This window comes from Pantherophis guttatus, chromosome 4 (assembly GCF_059756535.1).
Source record: "Pantherophis guttatus breed Tessera chromosome 4, ASM5975653v1, whole genome shotgun sequence".
NCBI lineage: Eukaryota > Metazoa > Chordata > Lepidosauria > Squamata > Colubridae > Pantherophis > Pantherophis guttatus.
Genome location: NC_142066.1, coordinates 137497100 through 137523244, shown reverse-complemented (window position 1 = coordinate 137523244; position 26145 = coordinate 137497100). Strand labels below are relative to the sequence as shown.

Genomic DNA, 26145 nt, shown 5'->3' with positions numbered 1-26145 from the left:
CTTTATCTTCATCGGCAAATAACTGGTGGAAAGCTCCAGTTTTGGTTAAGGAGAGCACAGAGACTACCGTTCACATATCTGATAAATTCAATATTGCTTTATCTTATGAATTATCTAGCAAACATTTCTTGATATATAAATGACTTTTCTTTCTACCCTTGAAGGAGACTACTGTAAATACGCCTAGATACAATGCATGACTTTTTCTAGTTGGGATGAAAAAGCAGCAGGCAGTAAATAGTATCAACTTGAAGCAGACAGGACTGGTGGAATGATATATTTAGGGAATGTCTAGGGCAATATTTCTCAATCTTGCTGGCTGGGGAATTCTGGGAATTGAAATCCACATATCTTAAATTGCCAAGTTAAGAAACACTGATTTGGAGTCTGAAATAACAGCCCAGTAGGTCTGCATTTAGGCCACAGGCTCCTAACTCCAGTTCATCATCCTACCATCCATTTCCCTTGAACTCTATAGTTTCACAGAAGGAAGTCTTGATCTTTCTTCACCCTAATTCCACCCTCAAAATAAACTTTTAAGGTCCATGTCTTATTTCTTGGACCTAATTCCCACTGATCTCAATAAAACATACTTCCAATGTACTTGAGGGAAGCTGGAGCATAAGAACCAAGGCAATGCTAGTTAGATACTAAAACCAAAGGGAAAGAAAACCTAAAGGCACCTTTTGGAGTGTGTGTGGTTAAGATGACTGTGGTGAGAGGGCAGCAGTAAGTTGGCTGCAGCAAATTGTCCCATTCAGCTTTGAGGGGAGGAAACTTCCTTTCCAACTTGCCACAGGAAGAAAATTCCATCTTCAACATCTTTCAATATTATTGTCTTGTTAGATGTCACAGATTCCTTCTTAAATAAATAATAATAAAATAAATAAACTTTATTATCGTATCCGTATACACAGTATATACATACAACAAAATTTACTTGACACCCAAAGACCAGGTCCCACACGCATAATCCCCAAACACACTCCCACCCACCACAATTCCCCACTCCTAAACCACCCAAACATCGATACAACAGACCAAGTAAGGAGCTCCGAGGAGCTGAGAAAGATGAAGCGTCGGAAAAGATGCCTAGAGAGCATTTGGAGGACTAGTCAATCCGATTCCGACCAGACACTGGTGAGGTCTTATATCAAGATCTACTTAGTGGCAATAAAAGCGGCAAAATCTAACTATTTTTCCGCTCTTATCGCATCTGCAGAGAACTGCCCAGACGCTCTGTTTAGGGTGACCCACTCCCTTCTTCGGGGGGGGGGAGCGCAGGAAGATCCCTTGCAGGGTCGAGCTGAGGATTTTGTGCAATTCCTGCATGATAAAGTCGCTCGGATTCGGGAAGGCTTGGACTCCGACTGGGTGAGTCCGGGGGAGGAGACGAGGGTAGGTCTTGAGAACATTATCTGGGAGGAGTTTGATCCTGTGGCTCCCGAGGATGTGGACAGGGTTCTGGGTAGGATTAGTGCCGCCACATGTTTATTTGACCCGTGTCCCTCCTGGTTGGTACTGGCCTCCCGGGAGGTTACACGAGGCTGGCTCTAGGGGATTATAAGTGCTTCTCTGAGTGAGGGTGCCTTTCCCGCTGCCTTGAAAGAGGCGGTGGTGAGGCCCCTCCTCAAGAAGCCTTCCCTGGACCCGGCAGAATTAGCCAACTACCATCCGGTCTCCAACCTTCGTTTTGTGACGAAGGTTGTTGAGAGTGTGGTGGCAAGAGAACTGCCCGGGCACCTGGATGAAGCTATCTATCTGGACGCGTACCAGTCGGGCTTCAGGCAGGGGTACAGCACAGAAACGGCATTGGTCGCGTTGGTGGATGATCTCTGGAGGGCTCAGGACAGGGATTGTTCCTCTGTCCTGGTCCTGTTAGATCTCTCAGAAGCTTTTGATACCATCGACCATGGTATCATGCTGCAGCAGTTGAGGGGGTTAGGAATAGAGGGCACTGTTTTGCAGTGGTTCTCCTCCTTCCTCTCCGACCGCTCGCAGTTCGTGTTGACAGGGGGGCAGAGGTCGACTTCGAGGTGCCTCGCATGGGGAGTTCCGCAAGGGTCGGTCCTCTCGCCCCTTCTATTCAATATTTATGTGAAGCCTGGAGACAGTACGGGTCTGGATGGGGAGAAATAGGCTCAGACTCAACCCCTCCAAGACTGAGTGGCTGTGGTTCCCAGCGTCGCGATATAGTCAGCTGGTGCCATCGCTGACTATTGGGGGTGAGTCTTTACCCCCCACAGAGAGGGCTCGCAATCTGGCCATCCTCCTGGATGGACAGCTATTTTTAGAAGAACATATGACGGCCATGGCCAGGGGGGCTTTTTATCAGGTTCGCCTGATTCACCAGTTGCAGCCCTTTCTGGATCACGACGCCTTGTGCACAGTCACTCACACCCTTGTCACCTCCTGACTGGACTACTGTAATGCTCTCTACATGGGGCTCCCCTTGAAAAGCACCCGGAGGCTCCAACTGGTCCAGAATGTGGCCGCGCGGGTGGTTATGGGCGCAACTTGTTGTGCCCACGTGACACCCCTCCTGCGTGAGCTGCACTGGCTCCCAGTGGTCTTCCGGGTGCAATTCAAGGTGTTGGTTACCACCTTTAAAGTGCTCCATGGCATTGGACCTGGGTACCTTCAAGACCGTCTTCTGCCACCAGTAGCCTCCCACCAGCCAGTCCGCTCCCACAGAGAGGGTCTCCTCAGGGTGCCATCAGCCAAATTATGTCAGCTGGCGACACCCAGGGGGAGGGCCTTCTCTGTGGGAGCCCCTGCCCTTTGGAATGAACTGCCCCCAGAAATGCGTAAGATCTCCGATCTCCGTGTATTTCGCTGTGCCCTCAAAACCTTGTTGTTCCGCCAGGCCGGGCTATCAATGTAAAGTTTTTAATTGGTTTTAAATATGGGATTTTAAATTTGGGGGTTTTAGAATTGAGCCAATTATTTAATAATTTTAATAATTTTTAAATTTTGTCTGTGTGCTTTTAATCAGGCTGTACATGGCCCTGAGTCCTTCAGGAGAAGGGCGGTATAGAAATAAAATAAATAAATAAATAAATAAATAAATAAATAAATAAATAAATAAATAAACAAATAAATAAATAAATAAATAAATAAATAAATAAGATCTTGAACAAAACTTTCTAGCTTATCGGAAATATAGAAAAATTCAATTGTGTGTGATGACTGCTTTATGGACAAGATCCATTCTTTCTTTGAAATGGGAATTCTTTTAGTTTCCATTCGTAGGTTTGAAATTATTGTTTTTGTATCAGAATATTGCATTATAACATTCTCCCCATTCATATATTTTGGATTTCATCTTCTATAGTTCTCAATGTCAACAGTTGAGAACTACAGGATTGAAATCCATGTTCCATACAATACCAGATGGGAGTGCACTGATACAAACAAAGCCCAAGAGGCATAATTAATATTTCATTATCATATACATTTAGTCTATTATCTTGTGTCCCTAATTTCATCAGGAATCAAGTTCAGCTCAGCTTCTTATCTTTACACCCAACTACATTTGTAGACCTGATTCCCACATAAGCATTTAATGTACTGATACTAAACTTATAAATGGCTGATATACATTTTAAATCAAAGATACTGCACTGACCAAGAAAAAATGTGCATTTTAAACTAGACCTGGACTTGGATGAAATGACAACCAAAAAGAAGGAATCAGGGGAAGACTTTGAGATAATTATACAGTGTTTCCACGAAAATAAGACCGTCTTATTTTTTTTTGAACCCTGAAATAAGTGCTTGGCCTTATTGTCATGTGATCAAAAGCCCAATTGGGCTTATTATCAGGGGATGTCTTATTTTGGGGAAAACAGGGTATATAGTTCTGCAGCTGTCAAAGAATAATCAAACAATGATAGTGTAGAAAACTTTTTAAAGGAAACAGAATAAAAAAGCAAAGTTGTAGTCTAAACAACAGCCACTAGATGGCAGGAAGCAGCCAACACTTCTCCATGGATAAGAGAGATGGCATCATTCAACAATTGATACATGTATTGTGTCTGCATCTGTGTATCTATGTAACTAAAACCCAATAAATGGAATTTGAAACTAAGAACCAGAAACGTAAAATGACCACATGGGCTGGGTTTGTATAAGATGATAAAGCCATGCCAAAGCCAAATGGAAACTAATCCAGTTTCACTTGTATGAGATGTAGACACAAGATTCTTTAACTGACCCAGTTAACATACTGTCCAAACACAGCCAATCTGTTCAAGAATCCATGAATCTTTTCCCTAGCTCAGGTATTCAGCCATTCTTAAGCTGTGGGTTGTCCTTGCATCATGTATTGTGTGTGATTCTTGTTGACTACCTAAATAATTGTATTTAGTTTCTGAGTAACATTGTTTTCTCTCTGCCTTCTTTTACAACTTCCCAGACTCACCTGCAGATCTGGGAATTACTGATTGTCTCTTATTAGTACTAATTAAATCTGATTCTGCTCAGATTTTTTGAGACAGTAAAGATGAAGCGGGTGCTAGACCAATGAAAAATGTTTATTTAATTTATTTATTTAATTTATTTATTTATCAAATTTCTATACCACCCTACTCCCAGAGGACTCAGGGCGGTGAACAGCCAAGATAAAATACAGATAATACAAACATTAAAAGTCCATTAAAATTATTAAATATTTTGGCCGAAAACAAATTTAAAACACCCAATTTATAAAACAAATTAAACGATTTAAAAATTTAAAAGGGAGAGTTAGGCCAGGCCAGCCTGCTGAAATAAAAATGTTTTGAGAGCACGACGAAACGGGAGCAGATCCGGGATCCTCCGTATCTCCGGGGGAGCTCGTTCCAGATGGTAGGTGCCCCCTGGGGGCCGCCAGTCGACACTGTTTGGCCAACGGCACCCTGAGAAGCCCCTGTCTATGGGAGCGTACTGGTCGGTGAGAGGCTATTGGTAGCAGAAGGCGGTCTCGTAAATACCCCGGTCCGATGCCATGGAGCGCTCTAAAGGTGGTAACCAAAACCTTGAAGCGCACCCGGAAGACCACCGGGAGCCAATGCAGCTCGCGCAGGAGGGGAGTCACATGGGAGCGCCACACCGCTCCCATAACCACCCGCGCGGCTGCATTCTGGACCAGCGGGAGCCCCATGTAGAGAGCATTGCAGTAGTCCAGGTGGGAAGTAACGAGAGCATGAGTGACCATATTTAACAAGTCCCGATCCAGAAAGGGACACAACTGGTGAATCAGGTGGACCTGATAAAAAGTCCCCCTGGCCACAGCCGTCAAGTGCTCTTCCAAAGACAGCCGTGAGTCCAGGAGGACACCCAAGTTGTGAACCCTCTCTGTGGAAGCCAATGACTCGCCCCCAATAGTCAGTGATGGTACCAGCTGACTATATCGGGATGTCGGAAACCACAGCCACTTGGTCTTGGATGGGTTGAGCCTGAGTCTGTTTCTCCCCATCCAGATCCACACAGCCTCCAGGCATGGGGACATCACTTCAAGGGCATCATTGGGGTGGTCCGGGGTAGAGATGAACAGCTGAGTGTCATCAGTGTACTGATGGTACTTCACCCTGAAACCACGGATGATCTCACCCAGCGACTTCACATAAATGTTGAACAGAAGGGGTGAGAGGACCGACCCTTGTGGCACCCCACATACAAGGGGCCTCGGGGTCAACCTCTGCCCCCCTGTCAACCCGGACTGTGACCGGTCAGAGAGAAAGGAGGAGAACCACTGGAGGATGGTGGTCCCCACCCCAACTCCTCTAGCCGGTGCAGCATGATACTATGGTCAATGGTATCAAAAGCCGCTGAGAGGTCTAATAGGACTAGGACAGAGGAACAACCCCTTTCCCGAGCCCTCCAGAGATCATCAACCAACGCGACCAATGCCATTTCCGTGCTGTACCCAGGCCTGAAGCCCAACTGGAACGGATCCAGATATGACAATTAATCCAGGTACTGAGGGAGCTGTCGCGCTACCACACTCTCAACAACCTTCGCAACAAAGCGAAGGTTGGAGACTGGACGGTAATTTGCCAACACTGCCGGGTCCAGGGAAGGCTTCTTGAGGAGAGGCCTCACCACCGCCTCTTTCAAGGTGGCGGGGAAGACACCCTCACTCAGAGAAGCATTTATAATCCCCTGCAGCCAGCCTCGTGTAACCTCCAGAGAGGCCAGCACCAGCCAGGAGGGACACGGGTCCAGTAATTTAATTTAATTAAAATGTTCCCTGTTTCCCCTAAAATAAGACATCCCCTGATAATAAGCCCAACTGAGCTTTTGAGCACATGCGTTAAAATAAGCCCCCCCAAAATAAGCCCTCCTCGAAAATAAGCTCTCCCTGAAAATATTTAAATGCATGTGCAGCCGGTCCCTGCCATTTCCTCTGGTTAGGATTAGGGAGACAGAGCTGGAAATCAGGTAAAACAGCAAGAGGAGCCCCGTCTTGTTCCACATGCCCCAAAATAATAAGACATCCCCGAAAATAAGACCAAGCACTTATTTCAGGGTTTAAAAAAATATAAGACAGGGTCTTATTTTCAGGGAAACACGATTACTCTCCCTGGGTTCATTGATTTGTCCCTCTGTCCTATTAAAAAATAACAATATAGCAGTTGTTTGAATGGGGCTTTAGGGAATGCATCCAAAGTTCTAAGTCAGATTTTCTCAAACTTGGCAATTTTAAGACGTGTGGACTTGAGCTCCCAGAATTCCCCAGCCAGTATCAACCTAATGTTGAAATCCACTAGAACTGATCTAGGGGGTGGGCTGAAACTCTGAGATAATTAAACTATAGACTTTGCCTATTTTTAAAGATGAAACCAATATTAACAAGTTGTTAAGGTGATGGAGTGGATAGGGAGAATAAACTGTGATATTATTCTTTACCGGCTAACCATAAATCTGAGCACTCCATTTTTGCTGGATTTTTGGTACTGGAATTTCTTTCTAAGATTGATCTTGGAGAGGAACAATTTTGTTGCTTTAAAAAAAAAAATTAAAAAACTGAGTGAACTTCCATTGCTCAAATCATGTGTTCTTATGGGCAGCTTAAGTAGAATTAAGCCATCTGAAACTCAACAGGACTTAATCCTCCTAAATATGCACATTCCAGTATATACATATTCATTTCTTCCAAAGAGCTTGTTAAGGGTGAATTGGATTCCTTAAACAAATTAGTAATAGTTTCTTTTAAAGACAATGATCTGTAATTCATGTGAGCGCCAAAGCATCAGACTTTCACAGACTTGTAGTAGACAAAGCATCAGACTTTCACAGAGCTGAACAACAAAAACTGGATGGTTAATAGCTATCACTCTCTTACCTGTCAGCATCCTTTACAATTCAAGTTCAAGTTCAGCTAGAATATTATGCTAGTTCCATTATTAATATTACTTAATTGGTGCAATGAGGGCTGGCAATGTTCTACATTAATTTTTTTTTAATGCAGGTGTTCCCAGAACACAAACAACAGCAGAGTGCAAAGTGACAAAGGAAGAAAAGAAAGATAAATTGATACAAAAAGCCAATCAAAGGAAAAACTCTAAAGAAATGTGGACTTCACACAGCAATGATGGTTTTCAAGTTATTTTCCCCCCAGACAAGAACAGATAACATTTATTTTATTTTATTTTTTTTTTTTTTGGCAGTCAAAGATTGCAGCAGGCAAAACAATGGTAGAATTCAATAATTGAAATAACAGAGCTGGGATTTCCAAAATTCCAGAAGTTCTTTTTCTCTATGCCTCCCTCTTTTTGGAAAAGTAAAAAAGAACCACACTGCTGTTTTTCAGAGATTTGCAGCCAAATTCTTAAGGTTTTTTTGATGACACAAATAGAAGATTCAGGGACCCAAACTTTATCTACAGATTTCAGATTACTGTCCAAAGCTTTATAAACATTTTTCTGACTAAGATATATGTCCCATTGGCTTATCTGAAAAATTAATTGCAAGAACTTCCTTTAACTTGAGGTATCCCAGACAACTTCTGCTAACCTAGCAGTTTGAAAGCATGTAAAAATGAAGTAGAAAAATAGGGATTGCTTTTGGTGGGAAGGTAAGTGTTCTGTGCGCCTTCGGCATTTAGTCATGCTGGCCACATGACCATGGAGATGTCTTCGGACAGCGCTGGCTCTTCAGCTTTGAAACAGAAATGAGCACCACCCCCTAGAGTTGAGAATGACTGGCACATATGTGTAAGGGGAACCTTTATCTTTACCCCAGACATATGAACTAACCAATTCCCCTAATCCTTTCTCCAGCATGGAAATCTTGTGAGGAGAATGGAGAATGCCTTCAAACATATCTTGTAGCTACTGTCACAGATTCAGAAAGGAGCCAGATGCTAGAACAAACCAATAATACAAACCAATACAGTCCCGCTCTATGGTTCAAGGTCCATGCAGCTGCCCCGGCTCCTGGAAGACTCGGCAGCAGGCAGCTGGCCTGACTGGCCTTTTCTCCACTTCCAGCAGCCGGAGTTTGGAAACCACAGACTCCTCAAGGACCTGGTGCTCACCAGCTTCACCCACATTGTGATCCTGGGATACTGCTCAGCTGGTGAGTGGCACTCTGCCTTGCCGGAGGGGGGGGTGTCCGCTTGGTGGGCACCAAGTGGCAAGAGATGCCAGGCAGCTGCTCTCTTGTGAGCAGGCTCCTGAAGAGCCGGGCACAGGGACATGAGAACGTGGGCACGGCCTTGGGCGAACAGCTGATGAGCAGCTGTGTTGCGCTGCCGCAGCAGCACAACACAACAACAACCATGAGCACCCTCAAAATAATAAGACCTCTGATAATAAGGTCAAGCCTTTATTTCAGGGTTCAAAAGAAAATAAGACCCTGTCTTATTTTTGGGGAAACACAGTATTAATTAATTAATGCAAACTAAAATTTAGAAGTTCTATGCCTCCATGTGTTAAATAAAACTTTTAGAAGAGAAGAGGCCATGATTTTCGATTAGGGCTATATCTAAGTCTACAAATATATGCAGATTGAAACAATTGAATGCTTAATTGCAAATTCGTTTCATTATGATTTCTCTGAGCTGCTATTTCAGTCAATTGATCTTAGTATATAGGGCTTTCATTCTTGAAACCTCTAGAGAACATTTATGTCTACATCAACCATTTCCAGCTTCCTTAGATTGATTTTATGGAATGCAATGATTGTGATGCTTAACTTAGACCAGAAAGACTAGTTCAAATCCTATATAACCATGGAGTTCAAGACATGACTTTGGGCCAAATATTTTACTTAAACAAATTTAATTCACAGGGTCAATATTATGAGAACAAAACTGGGAAATCCATCTTGAATTCTCAAAAACAAGGCAGGAAATCAGTGATTAATTGATAGATCCCAATCAGCATATTTAGAGGATAGAAAGGCTGATGAACACAGAGTTTAGATAAGTTTTGCACAGTAGTGAAATCCAAATTTTTTTATTACCGGTTCTGTGGGCATGGTGTGGCTTGGTGGGCGTGGCTTGGTGGGCATGGCAGGGGAAGGATACTGCAAAATCTCCATTCCCACCCCACTCCAGGGGAAAGATACTACAAAATCTCCATTCCCACCCCACTCCGGGGCCAGCCAGAGGTGGTATTTGCCAGTTCTCCGAACTGCTCAAAATTTCTCTACCGGTTCTCCAGAACATGTCAGAACCTGCTGGATTTCACCCCTGGTTTTGAAATAATCAGAGTGATATACTATAATCATTGACAATCATTCCAAGCCTATTTCTAGACCATTATGATAAGAACAGCAGCAAGAGACTTGACTTAAAATAATTTTGGAAATAAAGAAACTGTTCCATATAAAGACCTACTTGTATACAAGGATGACTAATACAACTAATTAATTATATAAAGATTAACATATAGATGGAAAAATGTTTACTGAGCAAAGTCATTGATTTCATTGCAATTTAATCAGTAAAGGTGATGACCTTGCCTAAAAAGTACTTTAAGCTACTGAGCCAGCTAATACCAAGGATGGAAGGCTGAGTCAACCTTGAGCCTGGTGAGATTCGAACTGCCAAATTGCAGGCAGCTGGCAGTCAGCACAAGCCGCCTGCAGTACTGCACTCTAACGACTGCACCACCATGGCTCATTTACAGTAGAATATCATTCATAAACCTTAATTCTTCCATTAGGCTCACAGCAAGGAATCCCACAAGCACAACCTGATCCTCTTCTTGCTGAGACAGGACAAGACTGACTAATTTCAGAAAGGTTTAATCTCAAACTTGAGTAAGACTTCAATCTAGCACAGCTTCTAAAGACACATATTTGATTAGAGGTTAGTGCTAGATTACAACCATTTGTTTAGTGACTGTTCGAAGTTACAACAGCATTAGATCAGATTCACTTAAGAACCATGTTATTAACTGAACAATTGCAAATGATTTGCTTAACAACCTTGGCCAAAAAGGTGATAAAATTGCGTGTGTTTCACTTAACAACTCTCTTGCTTAACAATGGAAATTCTAATCTCAGTTGAAAGCAAAAACTAGCAACGTTATTAATATAGTAACTATACATCTAAATTCAGCAGAATATTGATTAAAAAGACATGGGTTTTTAAAAGGATTTTTAAAACATAGTTTGTTAAATTAATTGTAGATACAGTACCTTTAGTTTTACATGCAAAACAGAACAAAGTTTTATTTCTACTACATTCATGAGCAATAATTTTCTAAAACTCAGTATTAAGCACAGATATTAATCAGCATCTGAAAAGATGCTACTCTCTGGCTTCTTTTCCTGAAGGCATAAATAGGCTATTTCTTTAGATAGACCACCTATTCAATTAGCTGAATATAATTAATATAAAAAGCAATAAAAATGATAAGCAAAATCCAAATGGGGAGGCAAATTTACAGAAGATAGAAGGGAGGGAGGGAGGGAGGGAGGAAAATGTGATTGAGAAAAAGGGAGATAGGTCAAGAGAGCAAGCATCATTTATTCATTTTATTTATTTATTTATTTATTTATTTATTTATTTATTTATTTATTTATTTATTTATTTATTTATTTATTTATTTGTCATATTTCTATGCTGCCCACTCTCCGAGGACTCTGGGCGGCTTACACCAAAGACAGTATACTAAATAGTATATCGCCCCCAACAATCCGGGTCATCTCGGAAGGATGGAAGGCTGAGTCAACCTTGAGCCGGTGAGATTTGATCTGCTGATCTGCTGAGCAAGCAGTCAGCTGAAGTAGCTGCAGTACTGCATTCTAACCACTGTGCCACCTCGGCTCATTTTCATGAATGAATTTTCATTTCATAAATAAAAATTTATTTATTTTATTAGTTTGTCAAACATGTACAAGATAGCAAGTAGAAATATTAACATGGGCATGAACGAAGGAAATGAATACAAATAAATGGGGACAGTAGGACAGGGACCAGTAGTGGGTTGCTACCGGTTCACCCCAGTTCGGGCGAACCAGCAGCAGCGGTGTTTCCAGTTTATTGATTTGGTGAGCTTGATGCGAGTAACTCCAGAAGCAACAGAAATGAGAGACACCTCTATGCCAAGGCGGTCCTGGAAAAATTGAATCCACCTCTGGATTTAGACCAAGAATTCAGTATTAAATCAATATTTAATTATTACAGATGTTGAAAAAAAATGAAAGATGACCATCAATTTACCCCATAGGAAACATGATTTCTTCATTTCTGTATTTTCAGAATGAGATCTGATAGAAGAGAATATCTATAGCTCAAGGTTGAACTGTAGAATTCTTGGGACTCTGATTCTTTATTTGCTGACTAGGTAACATCATCAATGCCGATGTTAGAGGGTTTGCTCCCAATTTCTATACAGTAATTTGCTCTGCCATTGTTGGGGTATTGTTCTGTTCTTTGATACCTTGATTAGGATATTATATTCTGCTGGATAGTTTGGTATCAATCCCTGCTTATTGGGTGTAGACTGCCAGAATTGATGTATTCTTGTCTTTTGGTTTCCTTCTTAGCTTCTTATATTCTCTTTTGAATGGTGTGTAAATATGATTTATAGTTAGTTAGTTAGTTAGTTAGTTTATTATATTTATATACTGCCCTTCTCCTGAGGGACTCAGGGCGGCGAACAGCCATGGTAAAAACAATATACAACAAAAATTAAAAGCTTATTAAAATAATTCAATCATTCGGCCAAATTTAAAACATCCAACTAAAATCATTTAAAACCCCTATCAAAACCCAATTTAAAAAACCTTTATCCTGTCAGACCAGCTTGCTGGAATAATAGGGTCTTCAGAACGCGACGGAAGGCATGGAGGTCGGGGATCCTTTGTATGTCCGGAGGCAGTTCATTCCATAGGGCCGGGGCCACATTATCTCTGTCAATCAGTAAAAATGCTGATTAATCACCTGCCTATCAGGTACTTAGGAGCTGAGGTGTGGCAGCACAAGGAAACAACAACTAATGACTTTATGTCAACACCCTAATTAATAATTTACACACAAATAATTTACACACAAAACCCTTTTCCTTTAATCTTTCCCCTGGCTCAAGCTGATGAAGGGAGGAGAACTTGTGGCTCAGAAGGTTAATTCAACTGCCTAACATGCAGGAAGCCCAAGTTTGAATCCAAGTAAGGGTATGGCTAGCTGATGAAAGCTAAAAAGCTTGAAATAGATCTATACTAGTCTCCCTTTATTTCTTTATCAGCAAAATATAAATTTGATATATATACACACATATAAGTGTGTGACCACATATACATATATGTGGTCTTTTCCCCCTCTCTTTTTTTTTAACTGTTTAAAAAAATAGTTTTTTTCTATTCACTCTCTGTCATTGGAAATGTTATCTCAATTTTTCCTGCAGTCAGTTTGTTATGGAGTATCTACTTCTTTTGTCCTTAAAAGGAACCTCCTGCATTTTGTTATGAAAGTTCAGCAACAAGACAGATTTGGGCTATATTAAAAATGATAACAAATTAAGGATTTTTACTATTATATTCTTTACAATGTCACTCTAATGCCAACTGGAGCTGTTTCGTCCTCACACTGCAAAGCTGGTAAGGTCTGAGACTCAGCTTACTCACTACATAGTACAATCTAACATATACATAAATAGAAAAAAAATGAGCACTGCCAGGAGGACTCTACAAGTCTTCAGTTTCCATCAAACTGTACGGAGGGCTAAAGTGATCTCAAGAGCCATAATCAGATCACCTTGTGAAAGAATAGTTAGCTCAAATCTAGCATCAAGCATGGAGCAGCATCACTCACAAGAAAGGGTGAATTAATGGGGAAACTTACATTTCAAATCCAGACATTTTAAAGGATAGGGATGTTTTAGAGGGCAGGGCAGGGTGGGACAGGACAAGGAAGTATACTCAAGACAGGTAAATTAAATCTATATATTATTACAGCCCATATTGGTTAGAATAAGATATACCTGCATCTCAAGCTCAGCTTGTCTAGTTTATTCCTTAAAATCTGGAAGCCATGAGGAGCAAATAACAAAGAAATCATCAGATAAATAAATTTTAGGGCACATGTATTACATTAATAACTATATTGATTGCACAGTCTTTGCCCAAATTACATGTTCTTAGAAAATTATTTGATGGTTCAGATTCTGATTACCAAACACCCTTTGAGTCATATGGATTCCTCTCACCAAATTCCTCTCTTCCAGATCAATTCTTTTAGAAGAAATCTGGTAGCTCTTTTTCCGATTAAAAATGTTAATAAAAGGGAAATTTTATTAAATATACTGCTCAAAAAAATAAAGGGAACACAAGCAGAAGACATAGTGTTGCCAGGTGTTCACTATTTGAGCGGACAGTCTGCTTTTTTCACATTATGTTCACTATTTTTTTTCACAAAATAGTGGACTTTTTTTTTATTCAAAAGCTTTATGATGAAATTAAAATGTAATTTAATATTTTACATATTATTATAATATATTTGATGTTTTGAATTTTAAGTAAAGTTTTGAAGTGATTATTTTAATACGTGTTAAAATGTTTGTAAGAAAATATATAATTTAATTGTAAATTTTTTTTTTATTTTTTTACTACTTAACACCCCCGCCCCCAGCTTGTCCGCTATTTTTTGGAAGCAGACCTGGCAACCCTAAGAAGACATCTGAGATCTGAATGAATGAAATAGCCTTATTAAATACTTTGTTCTTTACATACAGTAGTTTATACACTGGTCAAACAACTAAAGGGAACACAAAACTACTGTATGTAATGAACAAAGTATTTAATAAGGCTATTTCATTCAGTCAGATATCGTATGTCATCTGCTTGTGTTCCCTTTATTTTTTTGAGCAGTGTATGATAGTAGGAAAATATGCTTCCAGACATCTAACACAACTCTCCTTTAATGCCTGACACTTTTTTGTAAACTCTTCTGAATCTTCCCAAGCAAAAGTCATATGCATATGGTAACACATAGCACTATTCTCTGAAATGTAAATCTTAAAACAAGAAATCCTAGATTTTACCTATTTGCAAGAGGCCTGGTGACAATCTTCAGATCATTTTTACTTCTAATTCCTTAGAAATTAGCTTTTGTATTCCTCAATCTCTACATTCAAACTGTTTTTATCTTATGATCAACCATTAGTAGTTGAATTTTTCCCACTGTTCTCACTCTTTAAATCAGTTTTTCTCAACCTTTTTACTCAGAAGACTCTTGAAATGATTTTTAAATCTCAGCGAACCCCTGAAGAAAAAGTAAAATATCTACAGTTGGCATCATGGTGCACAGAGTTAAAAGATTATAATAATTGTTAATGATTTCTTATGAAACAGCACAGAGAGGTGATTCATGATGTCATCCACAGGATCTATTTACTGAGGGATGGTGCATTCTTTTGGTAGTCAAACAATGCCATCTGAACATGGTGTTTGCATCATTCCTACAGATTAGGAAAAAAGAGTACCGTAATTGCTGTCCTTAAATGTAGGACTCCTGCTTGAGCTTTTGAGTTTAGGGTTCAAAAGAGAAAAATGCAGTGTTAGATACATTATCCCTGAGACCTCTAGTAAGGAATATATCAGGGAGATTCTTGTACCTCATTTTGAGTATTCTCTACATCAGGGTATCAAACTGGCAGCCCAGGGGCCGGATGCGTCATGTGCAGGCCACGCCACCCCAGCTCCATGAATGGGGAAAATGTCACAAAACGTCACGTGAAAGCAATGTGACGAGTTTGACACCCATGCTCTACACTGAGGATGGGACATATGTAGCTTTCTCTATGTTTTTAATTCAACTCCTAATAAACCCAGGCAGCCCAGCTGAAAGATGTCTGGCCTATCGTTAACGAGCAAATGATGGGCTAATCATTTGTTCCCAAACTGCACCTATTGGGAATTATTGTGCAAGGTTTCACAAAGGGTTTGTTTGCAATCGATGGGAGGGCTTGAAGCATTTCTATTCTGAATTACTGCTGAACTCTTGGTAATGGATCAGGAGGAACCTGATGGCAACTTTTATGACTAACATTTTATCTTAAAACACATCAGCTTTCATGAGCTGCAGCTCACTTCATCAAATTTCTCTTGTCCTCAGAACTTTCTATTTCTATAATTATTTAATATAATGAAATCTTCATTCTGGGTTAAATCAATTTTTTTTTCTCTTAAACTCATTTTATGCAACCTTTGCTATATCCTCTTCCTTTCCAAGTTCCCTCTTAAAGACAGCTTGCTTTGCAGAATTAGAAATAAAACAATTTGCCATGAATGAAGGCAAATATATGTCTCTCAGGATAATGAGATAAGATTGACTTCGGGTCTTTCGCACTCATGCTGGAGCCCATCTTCAGGGAATTTGTCTCTACTGGAATGCATAAAATTATCCATTTTTCGTTTCATAATGTTTCTGTTTTTGAGATGAGTGTGGAAAACATGGCTGAGGGAAAAAATCTAATTAATAATATTACTAATTAGTAATAATTAATTCATTTATAATTAATGAATTAATTTAATAAATTCTTAAACATATAGCTTGGAGGAATACTGAAATGTTAATTGGGGCTTTTAAATACATAGAGCCCAACATAATTTGACAGCATACAAACAGAAACTGCAAAAATAATTTTAAAAATTGTTTCAGAAAGTAGTCTAAGGCATGAAAGATAATGCTTTACATGTACATTTCATTTGCCGGAATGTACAGAGTACAGTCCTAAAAAGATCCCCTGGCTCCAGTTTCGCAGAGTCGTGTGCTTAGAGCATTAAATAAATATTAGTATTTCTGTTTAATTTAGAAGAAGGGGCTTTTTTGCCATTTCTGTCATTGAGCTGATTCTGCTTAATCTTGTTTCATTAGTATAATTAGAGATGCAATTGGTAATTGTGGCAAAGAGGTTAAATTCTAATCCCTATTGTCCTGAAATGTTCTGAATTATGTGGATTTACACTTAAAAGTATATGATTGATGGCAGTGGTGGGTTCTGTGGGGGTGGCTTGGTGGGGGTGGCATGACTTGCTGGGGGTGGCTTGGTGCACGTGGCAGGGGAAGGATACTGTAAAATCTCCATTCTGTCCGCAATCCAGGGGAAGGTTACTGCAAAATCCCCATTAGCTCCTGATTTGGGAGGCAGAGAATAGAAGGGGATGGGGACAGTCAGAATTTTTACTACCGGTTCTCCGAACTACTCAAAATTTCCGCTACTGGTTCCCCAGAACTGGTCAGAACCTGCTGCAACCCACCTCTGATTGATGGCATATAATGTAAGGCAGTGGTGGGATTCAATATTTTTAACAACCGGTTCTGTGGGCGTGGCTTAGTTGGGGTGTGTGGCTTGGTGGTCATGTGACTGGGTGGGCATGGCTAGCTGGTCATGTGACCTGGTGGGCGTGGCTATGTGCATAGGGACTACTCAGAGGGCTGAAAAAAGTCATTTCTGACTGGTCCTCGCACTTATGACCATCCTCACATTTATGCCCATTGCGGCATTCTTAACAACCGTGTCAGTCATTTCACCACTACTTCTCTTCACCATGGTGACAAGATAGGGCGTAAAACGTAAAATGTGAGGACAGTTGTAAGTTCAAGGACTGGTCAAAAGTGCGAGGACCGGTCAAAAATAACTTTTTCAGCCTTCTGACTAGTCCATATGCACATAGGGACTATTCAGAGGGCTGAAAAATGTCATTTCTGACTGGTCCTCACATTTTTGACCGGTCCTCGCACTTATGACCTTCCTCACATTTATGCCCATTGCGGCATTCTTAACAACTGTGTCAGTCATTTCACCACTACTTGTCTTCACCACAGTGACAAGATAGGGCGCAAAACATAAAATGTGAGTACAGTCGTAAGTGCGAGGACTGGTCAAAAGTGCGAGGACCGGTCAAAAATAACTTTTTCAGCCCTCTGAGTAATCCATATGCACAAAAGAATACAGCAATAGAGAGGGATGAAGGAAGGAGAAGAGAGATGGAAGAAAGAAGGAGAGACAGGGAAGGAAGAGAAGGGAGGAAGGGAAGGGAAATTAGAGTAAGAGTGAGGGTAAGAGAGGGAGGAAGAGAGGAGGAGAAGAAGAGGGGGGGAAGAGAAAGTAAGAAGGAAAGAAAAGAGAGAGGTGGCAGGTTTGAGGAGAAAGATTGCTGTACAGTAAAAAAGATGAAATGGAAGAAAGGCAACCCCAAACAAATATAAAGATATTAAGATAAAGAATGAATTGTTAAACTTTAAAGAATAAAAGAGAATAAATATGAATAAATAGCAGTAATTAGAAACACACATACAAACATACAATGTATTTTCTTTGAACAGAATATTTGGCCAGTGCACAAATTTAAACAGTGTTTAATCATTTCAATTAAATTTACAATTTCTATATTTCCTTTTTGCCATATTTATTCCTTATCTATTTTTTTAAAAAAACAATATTACCCTTCATCCTCATCCCTAATCTTAATCAAATTCAATTTTTCCCTTCTATTCTATATTATACCCCTTCTCATTGTCATCTATTTTTATATCCATCCTCACATTGGTTAATTATGTAATATTACAGTTGTTCAATATAAATTCAACATTTTAATATAAATCAATTAGTTATATAACTATCTTTTTTGTATATTAATCAATATGAACATGAATATTCCAATTATTTCCATGCAATCCAATTTCTTACAAATCAATTAATTATATTTACCAATAATAATAAACCAAATAATTTCTCTCATATATCCCTCCAAACCACAATTTAACCATTTCTGCTTTCAACGCAATATACAATTAATAGTATCTCAATTATTACAATTCCCTATTTAAATAGAGCTTTTTTTCTTTTGTGTTTTAAAATCTTGAACTCTCCTCTTTTTCCCTAAAGAGGAACTACCTCTTTAGGGAAAACTACCTTTCCACTAAAGGTAGTTTGCACCTACCTTTTTTGGTGAGGAAAAAGAAAAGAAATCTGCCTGCCTAATTTTCCAACGTTGCAGCAACAGTAAAGCAGGCTTTTACTTTCAGTTTCGTTTTTCAGCATAGATAGGGGGAAAAAAATCTGCACTCTTTGCAAGCAAGCAGCAGAGCCCTGAGCAAAACAGCTGAGAGCAAATCAGCTGAGAGTCGGGAGGCCGATAGAATCAAGGGGCTAATTAGCCTATGCCAGTGTTTCCCAAACTTGGGAACTTCAAGATGTATGGACTTCAACTCCCAAAATCCCACAGCCAGCCATGCTGGATGGGGAATTCTGGGAGTTGAAGTCCACACTTCTTAAAGTTCCCAAGTTTGGGAAACACTGGCCTATGCTGAAGCTCCGCGGGCCAATAAAATTACAAAAAAACACCGAACCATTTGTTAAATTGCTGGCTCGCCCGCCCCTCGCCCACCACTATTTATTGGCAATAAATAGTGGTGCAGAGGGGCGGGGCAAGGGGCGGGGTGAGCCAGCAATTTAACAAAGGGTTCGGCCGAACCCCCTAGAACCGGCAGAATCCCACCACTGATGTAAGGGTTATTAGGCTTGGTATCTTAGTTTTTGAGTCTTTTAAATATCAAGTCCACACAAAGCCTGTAATGAAAATGTAGAATAAATTGCAAAATATTTTTAAAGCAGTACAGAATGAGTTTTTTAATAAACTGAGTGACAGATTAGAATTAATGTGAATTGGTTATAGAGATACTCACAATTGCAATCTTGATTAAAATAAAATATTTCAGTCAAAATTAATTATTAATATTGATTAATATTGTTATTTGATTAATGATTGACTGCATTTTAAGAATACACTGGCAAAGTTATCCTTAATTTGGCACTGTTTCAAAAAAAAAAAAGTGTTATATTCAATTCACTATACCCAACTGTGTTTTTACAAATGATAAATGATTGTAAGTTTTTAAAAAATGTATCAGTGTAGCTGCCCAAAAGGATTAGTGTAGCAAAGTGCAGGTTCTGACAGCAGTCTAGCTCTGGATAGGCAAGGCTTATTAGGTTTGTAAAAACCTTGCATTAATATTGGGTAAGCCTTCCTGCAGGGTTCTAAACCACAAGTTGAGAAACCATGGCCTATGTAATTGATATGCTATGGTTTTGGAACAAATTTGTGCAAAACCGTTTTGCACAAATTTTTTCTAACACCATAGTATATCAATTATATATTATATGGTGACAGATAATAGCTATACAACTCAGTTTTACATCCATAGAATTTTGCATTTGAAAATTCATAAAGAAAATATTGCAAACCACAGCTATGGTTATTTTTAAAAATATAATCCTTACAATGGGTTTCTTTTTAACCCTTCCATTTCATACAGGGTTCTTGGGGATCTGGAAACAATCAATATAGCAAAGAACTGTTTAAGTATGATTTCATCAATAAGAAGTGAATCTATCAAACAGGAACCAACATGATGAAGACTCAAGATTCCAGACAGATTAAAACTGTGTCTCAAGTTATCTGCAGTTGATATGCTTGGAAGAGGCAATCAGAAGTCAAACCCCACAGAAAGCTCTAAAAGAAAAAAAAACATCAGACCAAGGCACACATTAGGAGGACAGAGACGAAAGATTTATACGATCTGAAAAGAAACCAGAGTAATACGAATATGGGAAGAAGAAAGGAGGAAGCAGTATATGAAAATCCTGAGCTGGTTATCAACTATGGAAGCCATGATCCACCCCAACACAATAGAGATTAGTAAAATGATTAGATATAAAGAAATTTTAGACAAGCATGGAAAACTCAAAAGTAACCAGGTTTTAAAAGAGCGGAGAATATCTATCGATTGGTGGCCATATATACAAATACAGTCCAGATACAAGAAGGATATGGAAGAATTTGGTATTGAGGTAGAATTAAATCAATTAGATAAATTGTTGGTGGACCCGGAAAGAAAATTAATATCTAGACTATATAATTACTTATTAGAATTTGATAGAGTGGAGGAGGTGGTAAAAGAACCAATGATCGCATGGGCCAAAAATATAGGGCACAACATAAATTTAGATGAATGGGAATTAATTTGGAATAAAAATTATAAATTCACAAAATCAGCAGCATACAAGGAAAATCAATATAAAATGCTATATCGGTGGCATTTAGCGCCTGCAAGATTGGCGAAAATGTATCCAAACTTAAGCCCTAAGTGTTGGAAGTGTAATCACCACCAAGGTACCTTCTTTCATATGTGGTGGCTACGTCCTGAAGCGAAGAGGTATTGGAGCAACATACAACATTGGTTACAAGAATTAATTAATAATAAAATCAAATTAATCCCAGAAACATTTCTCCTGGGTATACTAAAAACAAAATACGATAAAAAAATAAAATACTTGATTTTACATATACTTACAGCAGCGAGAATAGCATATGCACAATATTGGAAAGGAAATAATGTACCACCAGAGGGGGTAATTATTCAAAAAATATTTGAATGTACCGAAATGAACAAATTAACTTTAGAATTAAAAGAAAGAGGATTCAGAATACTATGCGGTGTGGGATACATGGTATAGGTGGATTGATAACCGAAATAAAAATAGATAATGTCTAGAAGAAGGTTGAAGATATATATATATAAAGTAGAGTTTACATGAATAACTAATCCAACCTGTCTTTTGGGAAAAAAATGACACTGTCTGTTCAAATATGTATTGGAATTTTGAAAAAGAAAATTATAATAAAAATATATTAAAAAAAAAAAAAGAGGGCAGAGACATTTTACTGAATACATGGAAAACTCAAGAGAAATATCCAAGCATGGAGAAAGACATTTCAGTTAAATGGTTGAAGATAAAATCCCTAACCTAAGACATATCAATTTCAAAGTGGATTGCACAAGAGCATCTGTGGAGTAACACAATGGATCTTAAGATGAGTAAAACTAAAAAGGCAAATATAAGCCAATTAGATGATTCTTCAAAGACAGAGTCCTAATTTCCTGCAGAGTTATTGTCAGGAGGTGATAGTACCAGTTCTAATGGTAATTCTTCTGAAGCATGATAAAAAACCACCCGGTTATATATGTGATACAACTCAAGACCATTTTAATGAAAAAGTTCATATGGTTTGTTAAGGTGCCATAATATCTGTTCCATTTACACATTTATATTAAACATAAAGAACAAATTGCAGCAATTTACTGTTAAAACATTACATTTTTTTCTAAATTTAACATGGTTGGACACAGAGCTTCAGTTACATACGATTGGTTTTAGCTTCAGCTTCAGATATGACATTTTAATTGGATTTTGAGTTTTATATCCCGGTTTTAATACAGTTTTTGAATGTTATGTGACTTGATTTTTTTTCTTTTTCTGTAAAATAATTTCAGTGTAAATACACCATGTGTATCTATTTTAGATACCAGCTTTAATAAAAATGCTGTAATAGAAGTGTGTATAGCATATCCTGGATACCCGGGTAGAACTGGTTTGTTATACCAAGAATATAATTCTGCATGAAGATTTAATAAATCCAGATCTGCACACGCTTCTGTTTATACCCACCTAAAACACTGGAAATAAATTGGTCTTGATTGTTCTTGCATGGACTGATTTCCATTTAACAGAGACAATAAAAGACTTTCTGATTTTTCTTTGAAGATATTTAACTTCTCATCCAAGAAGCTTCTTCAGCTCTGATGGTGGGGAATGGAAGGATTTATACTCCTTGCAGAAAGTTGGTCATAGAATGCAGATGACCAGCTATCTGCAAGGAGTATAAATCCTTCCATTCCTCACCATCCAGTCAGAGCTGAAGAAGTTTCTTGGATGAGAAGTGAAACGTCTTAAAGAAAAAAACAGAAAATCCAGTTGCCTCTTGAAAAAGCACCTTTGGGACAACCATGACCTGGATGACCGAAAATCTCCACAGACATTCAGAGACAATAAACTTGTATCTTCCAGTTCACTGACTACGTAAAATATAATGAAAATAAAAATAATAATTGAGTCTGTACTGTAGGAATCTCCTATTAAAAAGCTACGCAAATTCTTTGATCAGAACTTGGTTGCAAATTTTATTAATCAATGGAACAAATAATTTTGTAGTTATTATTTATTTCATAACACTTTTAATTCTTACAAGCATGCTATAAGTAAACAATGTTTTTGGGCATTCTAAAGCTTTGTGTAAGCTTGATGAGAGTTTTGTTTCATTATTGACAAGCTCCTTTATTTTACATTACAAAGTAAAATAAAATACTTTAGGAATTTTGGATGAAGTTATCATTTCTGGTACTTATTTAAGAGTGGATGTGCAAGGTCTCCTTTGGCCCTGTGAATTTTAGAGTAATGCATAGTTTTGCAAAAATTGTTAATACTGTATATAAAATATCCCAAAAATGGGGATAGCAGACATCATATTGATGCCAAAGCATGGTTCATGTAATCATCAAGCTTCAAGCTCAATTCACATTTAACTGTTAGATTAGGTTCTCCAAAATGTCACTATTGACCTCCAAGAGTAAATGAAAACATCCAAGGGCTCATTATTATTATTCATATTATTAAAATGGACTTTTAAAAATTATTTTCGTATAATACATGCTTGAGGGTTGATGAACACTTAAACTTCATAAAAAGGATGAGCTGAACAATTGGGAACAGCTGGTTTAGATGGATATCTGTCATTGTCATCGGCTTTTTTGGCACTACAGCACACTTCTGGCTCATATTTAAGGAGTTGTCCACTAGAACTCCTACATACATTTATTTATTATTTATTTATTAATTTAATTTGTATACTGCCCTTCTCCCAGAAGGGACTCAGGGCGATGAACAGCCAAAATTAAAAATACATACAATACAAAAGTTAAGATAATTAAAAAGAATTAAATCATTGGCTTCCCAATTTAAAACCCCCAAGTCTATAAAATTTTAAATCCCAATTAAGAACCATTTAGGCTAGGCCGGCTTGGTGGAATAAATATGTCTTCAGGGCCTTACGGAAGGTACGGGATCAGTCATATTCCAGGAGGCAGCTCGTTCCACAGGGTGGGTGCTCCCACAGAGAAGGCTCTCCCCCTGGGGGCCGCCAGCTGACATTGCCTGACCGACGGCACCCTGAGGAGGCCCTCTCTGTGAGAGCGTATTGGCCGGTGGGAAGTTATTGGTAGCAGCAGGCGGTCTCGCAAATATCCTGGCCCTAAGCCATGGAGCACTTTAAAGATGAGAACCAATACCTTAAAGCGCACCCGGAAGACCACCGGGAGCCAATGCAGTTCGCGCAGGAGAGGTGCTACATGGGAGCGCCATGTCGCTCCCATAATCACCCGCGCAGCTGCATTCTGCACCAGCTGGAGCCTCCAGGTACTCCTCAAGGGGAGCCCCATGTAGAGAGCGTTGCAGTAGTCCACGCGTGACGTGACGAGGGCATGAGTGACCGTGCACAAGGAGTCCCGATCCAGAAAGGGGCGCAACTGGCGTATCAGGCGGACCTGATAAAAAGCCCCTCTGGCCACGGCCATCATATGCTCTTTTAAAGACAGCCGTGTGTCCAGGAGGACACCCAAGTTGCAAGCCCCCTCTGTGGGGGTCAGTAACTCACCCCCAATAGCCAGCGATGGCACCAGCTGGCTATATCGGGACGCCGGTATCCACAGCCACTCGGACTTGGAAGGGTTGAGTCGAAGCCTGTTCCTCCCCATCCAGACCTGCACAGCCTCCAGACACTGGGACATCACTTCGAGGGCATCATTGGGTGGTTTGGGGTGGAGATGTACAGCTGAGTGTCATCAGCGTACAGATGGCATCGTACCCCAAAACATCCCTTTCATAGTTACCACTGTTGAGCCACATACTATTTATTCTATACTTGTGATTTGGTTTTTCTTACCTAAGTGTAAAATCTTACTTTTCTCACCACTGACTTGCATTTTGTTGGACAGGGCCCAGTATCTATGAAAATTCCTCTTCTTAACTGTAGGCTATTCTTCCCAGATTGGCGTCATCTGCAAATCTGATGAATTCCTCTTCTATCCTCTCATCTAAATTGTTTATGAAGATGTTGAAGAGTATTAGGCCTAAGACAGAACCCTGGAGTTCCCCAATGCATGCTTCCCTTCATGTAAATGTACTTTCATTGAGGGTTACATGCTAAGTGCAGTTGGTCAGCCAGTTACAAAGCCATCTGGTAGTGATTTTGTCTATCCCACATTTTTCTATCTTACCGAGAAGGTTGTGAAGTGATGAAGCTCTTTCCTAATTACATGTAGTCCTTAACCTACAGCCATAACTGAGCCCAAAATTTATGTTGCTAAGCGAGATTGTTAAGTGAATTTTGCCCCATTTTACATTTCTTGCCATAATTGTTATGCGTATCACTGAAGTTGTTAAATTAGTAAGATGGTTGTCAAGTGAATCTCTCTTTCCCATCGAATTTGCTTGTCAGAAGGTCGCAAAACGTGACCACATGAACATGGGCCATTGTAACCATCATAAATATGAAACAGTTGCCAAGTAACTGAATTTTGATCGTGTGACCATGAGGATGCTGCAATGGTAGTGTGAAAAACAGTCATAGGTTTGTTTCAGTGCCATTGTAACTTCAGATGGTCACTAAATGAACTGTTGTAAGCTGAGGACTACCTGGTATAACCATTTTTTAAAATCTTCCATTTATGTTTGCTTGCAGTTCCATGCAGAAAATGCCTTTGCCTCAAATCTCTGCAAAAGGTCCACCCAGGGGAGATTGGAGCGCCCTATTTTCTGCCTCTCCCTTCTGGCCTGGAATTCCTCAATTTTGGTCACCATACTACAAAAAAGATGTTGGGACTTTGGAAAAAATTCAGAAAAGAGCAACTAAGATGATCAAAGGCCCAGAGAGTAAAACATATGAAGAAATACTGCAGGATCTGGGTTTGGCTAGTCTAAGGAAAAGAAAAATTAGGGGCACATGATAGCAGTCTTGAGAAGCTAGGTGGCTCAGTGGCAGAAACGCTGAGCTTGTCGATCAGAAAGGTTGGCAGTTTGGTGTTCGAATCCCTAGTACAGGTCTCTTGCGTGAGCAGGGGGTTGAACTAGATGACCTCCAAGGTCCCTTCCAACTCTGTTGTTGTTGTTGTTGTTGTTAGTATTAGTGTATTAGTATTAGTATTCCAGTATTTGATGGCTTGCCAACAAAGAAGAGGGGGTCAAATTATTCTCCAAAGCACCAGAGGGCAGGACAAGAAACAATGGTTGAAAACTAACCAAAGAGTGAAGCAACCTGGAATTAAGGGTTAATATTGAGGACAATTAACCAGTGGAACTGCTTGCCACCAGAAATCGTGGGCACTCCATTACTGGAGGTTTTTAAGAATAGACTAGACCAATGTTTCTCAACCTTGGTAGCTTGAAGATGGGTGGACTTCAACTCCCAGAATCCCCCAGCCAGCAGCGCTGGCTGGGGGATTCTGGGAGTTAAAGTCCACCCATCTTCAAGCTTCCAAGGTTGAGAAACACTGGACTAAACAGTCACTTATCTGAAATGGTATAGGTTCTCCTGCTTGAGCAGGGGCTGGACTAGATTACCTCCAAGGTCCCTTCCAACTCTGTTACTGTTACCCATATTGTTACCTTCCACTTCTATTCTATTCCTCCTTATGGAAAACCAGAGGAACGACAGCCCCAAAGCCGGGTTTTGTCTTCCCACAAAACATAAATAATAACAAAAAGCCCCGGAACTTGCTACTCCGGCATAACAGCTGCCTTTAAACTCGTT

The 26145-nt window shown here is 39.5% G+C and overlaps 1 long non-coding RNA gene across 1 annotated transcript; it reads right to left on the bottom strand.

The window, feature by feature from the left end:
• Positions 1–683: 683 nt before the first annotated feature.
• On the bottom strand, positions 684–26142 carry LOC117655194 (uncharacterized). Its single transcript, XR_004588584.3, has 3 exons — positions 26001–26142; positions 24280–24430; positions 684–862 (listed from the first exon to the last, which is right to left on the bottom strand). It is a non-coding gene; the product is annotated as an uncharacterized LOC117655194 (long non-coding RNA).
• Between the last annotated feature and the right edge of the window lie 3 nt (positions 26143–26145).